The sequence below is a fragment of the Notamacropus eugenii genome, chromosome 2 (assembly GCF_028372415.1).
Source record: "Notamacropus eugenii isolate mMacEug1 chromosome 2, mMacEug1.pri_v2, whole genome shotgun sequence".
NCBI lineage: Eukaryota > Metazoa > Chordata > Mammalia > Diprotodontia > Macropodidae > Notamacropus > Notamacropus eugenii.
Genome location: NC_092873.1, coordinates 357566882 through 357575877, shown reverse-complemented (window position 1 = coordinate 357575877; position 8996 = coordinate 357566882).

Genomic DNA, 8996 nt, shown 5'->3' with positions numbered 1-8996 from the left:
TCCTGCTGCTGTGCTCCCACCTGCTGCCAGCCAACATGCTGCAGGACAGTCTGCTGCAGAACAACCTGCTGTAAGCCGTCTTGCTGCACGTCCACCTGCTGCCCGCCTTCATGTTGCCAACCTACATGCTGCAGAACAGTTTGCTGCCGCACAACTTGTTGCGAGCCCACCTGCTGTGTGCCCAGCTGCTGCCAACCTTGCTGCCAGCCATGCTGCTGTGACTCTAGTTGCTGCCAGCCTTCGTGCTGTCATCCAGCTTGCTGCAGAACATGCTGCTGTGAAACTACCTGCTGCAGGCCCACCTGTTGTGGGACCAGCTGCTGCCACCCATCCTGTTGTTGATCAACTTGCTCTCCAGAATGTACAGTGATTGTGCTCAGCGGGCCGCCCATCTTCCTACTCCAGGCTTTTGCTCTCAACCCCTCCCTTGCTGACCAGTGTTCCCTCTCGCATCTTGCTCCGGGAAAATCTTAGACTCTCTGAAGTGTAGTACCATCCGTTCCGCGTTCTCTCACCTGTGCTGACACCTTTGTGGGTAAACTACCAGCTCCATGTCCCTTGGCTGCAGAGGAGAATGACCTCCATTTTCTTGTTCCCGATCGACAAGGCTCTAGCTTCCCGTGACTGTCCTTCCATCTGGTCCTCATGCATGAACAACAGAGAGGAAGTTCTCCTTTTCTGGTCCTAATCTGACCCAATGCACCCCCTTGGTTAGTTCCTGAGATTCCCTTCTTTGTAAGCACTCAGGTTTCATTTAGCTATTCCTTTGTGAAGTGGATGCTTCCGAGGGTCATTGTCTTTGTGTTCCATCTTATACTTTTTTTCCTTCCATGAATGTTTCTCGATGTTGTCACAGGACCCATGTAACTTCCTTATCTCTTAATAAACCCTGCTCGTTTGCGTAAACTTCCTTGTCCCTGCAATTTTGCGAGGTAGAGGTGATGACGCTGCCGGTGGTGATAATGCAGAAGATAGGCTTCTATCACGCATAAATCAAGCAAGGAATTGAATTCTTTTCCCCCTAAGAGGAATTGATTAGTGTGGCTCTCTATACACCTTCGGGGCTACTGGTAGGCAAGTCACAGCTGAATGACATGTACGTCCTGGCCCTGTCTCTTCTTTTCTTTGTGATGTTAGGCAAGATAGGCAACTTATTTGCCTCTGCCTTTCAGTCATTCGTAAAACGATGGGGCAGAACCAGGGAACCTCTGTGATGTTTTCCAGGTCTACATCTATGATCCCGTATCTGAAGGCTTACGAGGTGCCATGCTCTCTGATAAGCACTGAGGATGCAAAGAAAGGCAACGGTTTCAGTGCTAGAAGAGCTTCTGTTGTAGTGGTGGAGATAACAAGGAAATAGCTAGCTATATACCACGTCTGCATCTACCTATGTGTTATAGACACACACGGCAACACACGGATGCATATTAACGTTCATGGACGCATAAATGTGGGCTTTTATATTCTTTCCTACATCCACATATAAGCTTAGCGTTTTGTTATGTGCGTACAGAGAGAAAGGCGTTTACAGAGACAGACGTGGAAAGAGACAGAGGCAGACGGACAGGGCAGACACAGCAACAGCCACAGCCGTAGAGAGACTGAGACAGAGGGAGTCAAAGAGATTAAGTGCCCAGAAAAAGGTAGATGCAGAGTGGCAGAGACAGAGAAGAAAGAAAGACAGATAGAAAGGCAGAGAGCCAGAGAAGGATATCCACTGCAAGAGATGGAGACAGATCTAGAGAGAGAGAGAGAGGGAAAGATTAGATAGATAGATAGATAGATAGATAGATAGATAGATAGATAGAAAGATAGATAGAAAGATAGATAGATAGGGAGAGAGCGAGAGAGGAAGGAGAGAGAGAGAGAGAGAGAGAGAGAGAGAGAGAGAGAGAGAGAGAGAGAGAGAGAGAGAGGGAGGGAGAGAGAGAGAGATGTTAAGAGAGGGGAGGAGAAATACCACCAGATTCACAGAGGCACAGAGAGTGAGACCGATTGACGCCACAAGGTCATAGTGCAAGAGGGAGGGAGATCCTATATTCCCTTCAGAGCAGTTGTGATATCCTGAGTAGGAGAATCCCATTGAAGATAGTATTAGATCGAGAGACTTGGCAGCCATGTGCCAGGAAAATTGTGTCATGAAAGTGTCCTATTAGGAGCAAGTTCATCGTCAATGACTTACATGACTCAGAGGACCCTAAGGTCCTCTCCACATTCATTCACATTCTGTGATGCCTCGACTGTGTGCCTTGAAGATGGAGTCCACTTTTGAGCACCTTGGCCTGTACTTCTACTGCAGCAGTGAGGGTCAGGTGACAGAGAAGAAGCAATGGTCCCCAAAGTAGGCCATCTTCCTGAGACAGCACCTTCTTTGCCGCGTCCCAATCTGGCTTTCTCTCTGATGTAGTCTATCGTCCGATTTGTGACTTTTCCCCTACGTTGAAGGGCTGAAAACCAAGGGAGTAGGCACCTTGCGAATTGGCATACTTTGCGGCTGCAATGCAGGTTGGGCTAAAGCCCTTTCCAGAGAAGAAGGACAGATGCCATAGAGCTGGGACCAGTGCAAAGATGCCTGAGTTCATGAGTGCAGTATGTGAAATGCAAAGCATTCTAGTCACCCTTGCATTTAGCCCTTTCTGGACGACTCCTAAAGAGCCAGTGTCTGGTCATAGTTAAGAGGATTGGCTTTGAAGTGTGGAAGACTTGTCTAACTTCACTCTTCAGACATTTGACTCTGGTGAAGACATTTAAGACCACACTGCCTTGGTTGCAGAGCAGTTTCCAATCTGCCTTGGCAGAGGGAGAAGTAGTTCCGTCAAAGGGCTTCCCACACTAATGAAATTATGAGGCTCTCTTAGGCCCTCCTCAAAGAAGGCCATCTGTGAAGGCTATATGCAAGAGTGCCTTGGTTCTGCCTGCACTGGATTGATATATCTGTGAAACATTCCAGCTCTGTTTATCTCAAAATCCCTCAAGATAAGAGAGAAAAGTTCTCAGGAGACTTGGATTTTTCCAGATTCATCTGTAGAAGTAGACTTGAGAATCCAGGATAGAAGTAGAGCCAGTTTTTGTGACTTTTGTCCAGCTATGCGGCCTCATGTGTGAGATGAAACCAGGATGGTGCCTCAAGTGGTCATTGTGAGCGAGAAGGAAATGTCTCCTGGCATCGTGAGTTGTCAAAGATTATTTCCCCAGAAGTCTCTAAGCCATTATTAAACCACATAGGTAGCACGGGCCTGCGATTTTGCTCTTTTCCCCATTAGATCCCCCTGTACTAACACACCTGCAGAGTGTTACTTGCATCCTACGTTGTGCAATTGTTCTTGGTTCTTACTGACCTGTTCTCTCACCTGCTCCAAAGTGTTGCGCCCCCCCCCCCTTCCCCCAACGCTCTCCACTTTCCTTCACCTGTACCCTCTGGAACGTGGAAGATTTTCAGTATTCCAGAAATTGCCTACTTCCTTCTCATTGACTTGACTTCCTTTCAAACTTCCCTCGGACGTCTTCCAGGTCTTTGTTCTTTGAGTCCCGTGAGTGGTTTGTGAGGCACAGGGTCCAGGGAGGTAGGTGCTCCTTGAGCAAGGGAGGTGGAGGTTCAAATGTCACCTCAAACACTTGTGCATTTTGGAGTCCGGGGGAAGTTTCTTATCGTATGGGAGTCTCTTCAGTGAAATGAGGATGGAATCGCACCTTCCTGCCAGCGTTGTTGTGAGGCTGAAAATGAGATGGAAAGTTGAATGTGATTTCAGAACATTAGCATTCTCCCAAAACGTGGGCTATTTCAGGAAGACACACTTCTTCTCGTGAGAACTCATCGTCCTTCGTGTCTTCTTCATATTTGTGCAGAGACACAGTGAAAGTGAAGGAGAGACAGAGAACAGAGACCCGGAGAGAAGTCAAATAAGAGGAAGCGTTAATCCAAGGTGCTTGAGCTTGATGAGGATACCAGGAAGAAGTGGCATGTGGGTGAAAAGAAGGGGATTCAGAATTATTGAAGCAAAACAAAGGCACAGACTAAAGGGTGGACTAAGGATGGAAATGCCTTTGCATATTACATGGCAGAGCATCATTGGATGTTCTGAAGAACGGATAAAGAAACGTATTTCCTCCTTAACCAGGGATACATGGGGAAATATCAGGATAGCAGAATGTATGCCTTCTGAGACAAGCTTCTGCATAGGACTTTGGCTTCACTGTTTCGTTTGTCACAAAGCTGGGTACCATCTGAGGTGGGAAATAACTGAAAAACGCAGAAAACTTCCATTCTAGCGTAGGGTCAAGTGAAAGGACCGTATCTCTGAATTCATTTAGAGAGTGACCTGAAATATGAGGAACTTTAAGAATTCCGGGGTGGTGACTTTTCCAAAAGTCAGAGAGGTATTTCGACATGGAGAAGTCTGGTGAGGTGAGCAGGATCACAGAGCCAATATGAGGAGTTGCAGTTCGCAAAACAGAAAAATGAGGCCGACGACATTTTTCACAGCAGCTTCATGAGATGTTCCAAGAACCTGCAAAGCAACCCAGGACAGGTATTATTATCCTCATGTTACGGAGAAGGCAGTTAAGGTTCACGGAAGTCTGATAGGTAGGACAAAGTCGTGTAGCAGCTAGGTAGTCGCGGTAGAATTTTTATCGTGGACTTCTACCTCTAAAATCAGTGATACGGACACAGAGTCACAAGCTCTCACTTGTATGCTTCCTGTTACATTTAAAGTTGCCACCGAGCAAGGGTGGAAGAAGAAGAGACGGTGAAATAATTTTCATCTGACCCACGATCTGGCAGGATCTGATGATCACGTGAAGGGACTACTCTGCATAGCGCTGGTTGACACTTCCTTGATGCTTAAGAATTTCCTTGAGGAAAAATTTTCTATTGTCTCTGCAGAAAACGACAGGATGAATGCAGGGGAGGAGTCAGCTAAGGCATTTATTCTAATAAGATTCCCAGTGACACTTAGTCAACAAGCATGAAGCGACATAATTGTCCAACGCTCTAGAACCGAAGGAATAAACAGTAACAAGGAAGGATGCTGCTGCATGGGCTCAATTTCACCTTGTGAGGTGGAACAGGTATATAAAGACCTAGAAGAGGAGACGTCCTCAGACTCTTGGAAACCCGTTCCTCTGCTACTGCACAGAAACCTCCCCCACCCCAGACCATGGTCAGCTCCTGCTGCTGTGCTCCCACCTGCTGCCAGCCAACATGCTGCAGGACAGTCTGCTGCAGAACAACCTGCTGTAAGCCGTCTTGCTGCACGTCCACCTGCTGCCCGCCTTCATGTTGCCAACCTACATGCTGCAGAACAGTTTGCTGCCGCACAACTTGTTGCGAGCCCACCTGCTGTGTGCCCAGCTGCTGCCAACCTTGCTGCCAGCCATGCTGCTGTGACTCTAGTTGCTGCCAGCCTTCGTGCTGTCATCCAGCTTGCTGCAGAACATGCTGCTGTGAAACTACCTGCTGCAGGCCCACCTGTTGTGGGACCAGCTGCTGCCACCCATCCTGTTGTTGATCAACTTGCTCTCCAGAATGTGCAGTGATTGTGCTCAGCGGGCCGCCCATCTTCCTACTCCAGGCTTTTGCTCTCAACCCCTCCCTTGCTGACCAGTGTTCCCTCTCGCATCTTGCTCCGGGAAAATCTTAGACTCTCTGAAGTGTAGTACCATCCGTTCCGCGTTCTCTCACCTGTGCTGACACCTTTGTGGGTAAACTACCAGCTCCATGTCCCTTGGCTGCAGAGGAGAATGACCTCCATTTTCTTGTTCCCGATCGACAAGGCTCTAGCTTCCCGTGACTGTCCTTCCATCTGGTCCTCATGCATGAACAACAGAGAGGAAGTTCTCCTTTTCTGGTCCTAATCTGACCCAATGCACCCCCTTGGTTAGTTCCTGAGATTCCCTTCTTTGTAAGCACTCAGGTTTCATTTAGCTATTCCTTTGTGAAGTGGATGCTTCCGAGGGTCATTGTCTTTGTGTTCCATCTTATACTTTTTTTCCTTCCATGAATGTTTCTCGATGTTGTCACAGGACCCATGTAACTTCCTTATCTCTTAATAAACCCTGCTCGTTTGCGTAAACTTCCTTGTCCCTGCAATTTTGCGAGGTAGAGGTGATGACGCTGCCGGTGGTGATAATGCAGAAGATAGGCTTCTATCACGCATAAATCAAGCAAGGAATTGAATTCTTTTCCCCCTAAGAGGAATTGATTAGTGTGGCTCTCTATACACCTTCGGGGCTACTGGTAGGCAAGTCACAGCTGAATGACATGTACGTCCTGGCCCTGTCTCTTCTTTTCTTTGTGATGTTAGGCAAGATAGGCAACTTATTTGCCTCTGCCTTTCAGTCATTCGTAAAACGATGGGGCAGAACCAGGGAACCTCTGTGATGTTTTCCAGGTCTACATCTATGATCCCGTATCTGAAGGCTTACGAGGTGCCATGCTCTCTGATAAGCACTGAGGATGCAAAGAAAGGCAACGGTTTCAGTGCTAGAAGAGCTTCTGTTGTAGTGGTGGAGATAACAAGGAAATAGCTAGCTATATACCACGTCTGCATCTACCTATGTGTTATAGACACACACGGCAACACACGGATGCATATTAACGTTCATGGACGCATAAATGTGGGCTTTTATATTCTTTCCTACATCCACATATAAGCTTAGCGTTTTGTTATGTGCGTACAGAGAGAAAGGCGTTTACAGAGACAGACGTGGAAAGAGACAGAGGCAGACGGACAGGGCAGACACAGCAACAGCCACAGCCGTAGAGAGACTGAGACAGAGGGAGTCAAAGAGATTAAGTGCCCAGAAAAAGGTAGATGCAGAGTGGCAGAGACAGAGAAGAAAGAAAGACAGATAGAAAGGCAGAGAGCCAGAGAAGGATATCCACTGCAAGAGATGGAGACAGATCTAGAGAGAGAGAGAGAGAGGGAAAGATAGATAGATAGATAGATAGATAGATAGATAGATAGATAGATAGATAGGGAGATAGAGAGAGAGGGGGAGAGAGAGAGAGAGCGAGAGAGCGAGAGAGCGAGAGCGAGCGAGCGAGCGAGAGAGAGAGCGAGAGAGAGAGAGAGAGAGAGACAGAGAGAGAGAGAGAGAGGGAGGGAGGGAGAGAGAGAGAGATGTTAAGAGAGGGGAGGAGAAATACCACCAGATTCACAGAGGCACAGAGAGTGAGACCGATTGACGCCACAAGGTCATAGTGCAAGAGGGAGGGAGATCCTATATTCCCTTCGGAGCAGTTGTGATATCCTGAGTAGGAGAATCCCATTGAAGATAGTATTAGATCGAGAGACTTGGCAGCCATGTGCCAGGAAAATTGTGTCATGAAAGTGTCCTATTAGGAGCAAGTTCATCGTCAATGACTTACATGACTCAGAGGACCCTAAGGTCCTCTCCACATTCATTCACATTCTGTGATGCCTCGACTGTGTGCCTTGAAGATGGAGTCCACTTTTGAGCACCTTGGCCTGTACTTCTACTGCAGCAGTGAGGGTCAGGTGACAGAGAAGAAGCAATGGTCCCCAAAGTAGGCCATCTTCCTGAGACAGCACCTTCTTTGCCGCGTCCCAATCTGGCTTTCTCTCTGATGTAGTCTATCGTCCGATTTGTGACTTTTCCCCTACGTTGAAGGGCTGAAAACCAAGGGAGTAGGCACCTTGCGAATTGGCATACTTTGCGGCTGCAATGCAGGTTGGGCTAAAGCCCTTTCCAGAGAAGAAGGACAGATGCCATAGAGCTGGGACCAGTGCAAAGACGCCTGAGTTCATGAGTGCAGTATGTGAAATGCAAAGCATTCTAGTCACCCTTGCATTTAGCCCTTTCTGGACGACTCCTAAAGAGCCAGTGTCTGGTCATAGTTAAGAGGATTGGCTTTGAAGTGTGGAAGACTTGTCTAACTTCACTCTTCAGACATTTGACTCTGGTGAAGACATTTAAGACCACACTGCCTTGGTTGCAGAGCAGTTTCCAATCTGCCTTGGCAGAGGGAGAAGTAGTTCCGTCAAAGGGCTTCCCACACTAATGAAATTATGAGGCTCTCTTAGGCCCTCCTCAAAGAAGGCCATCTGTGAAGGCTATATGCAAGAGTGCCTTGGTTCTGCCTGCACTGGATTGATATATCTGTGAAACATTCCAGCTCTGTTTATCTCAAAATCCCTCAAGATAAGAGAGAAAAGTTCTCAGGAGACTTGGATTTTTCCAGATTCATCTGTAGAAGTAGACTTGAGAATCCAGGATAGAAGTAGAGCCAGTTTTTGTGACTTTTGTCCAGCTATGCGGCCTCATGTGTGAGATGAAACCAGGATGGTGCCTCAAATGGTCATTGTGAGCGAGAAGGAAATGTCTCCTGGCATCGTGAGTTGTCAAAGATTATTTCCCCAGAAGTCTCTAAGCCATTATTAAACCACATAGGTAGCACGGGCCTGCGATTTTGCTCTTTTCCCCATTAGATCCCCCTGTACTAACACACCTGCAGAGTGTTACTTGCATCCTACGTTGTGCAATTGTTCTTGGTTCTTACTGACCTGTTCTCTCACCTGCTCCAAAGTGTTGCCCCCCCCCCTTCCCCCAACGCTCTCCACTTTCCTTCACCTGTACCCTCTGGAACGTGGAAGATTTTCAGTATTCCAGAAATTGCCTACTTCCTTCTCATTGACTTGACTTCCTTTCAAACTTCCCTCGGACGTCTTCCAGGTCTTTGTTCTTTGAGTCCCGTGAGTGGTTTGTGAGGCACAGGGTCCAGGGAGGTAGGTGCTCCTTGAGCAAGGGAGGTGGAGGTTCAAATGTCACCTCAAACACTTGTGCATTTTGGAGTCCGGGGGAAGTTTCTTATCGTATGGGAGTCTCTTCAGTGAAATGAGGATGGAATTGCACCTTCCTGCCAGCGTTGTTGTGAGGCTGAAAATGAGATGGAAAGTTGAATGTGATTTCAGAACATTAGCATTCTCCCAAAACGTGGGCTATTTCAGGAAGACACACTTCTTCTCGTGAGA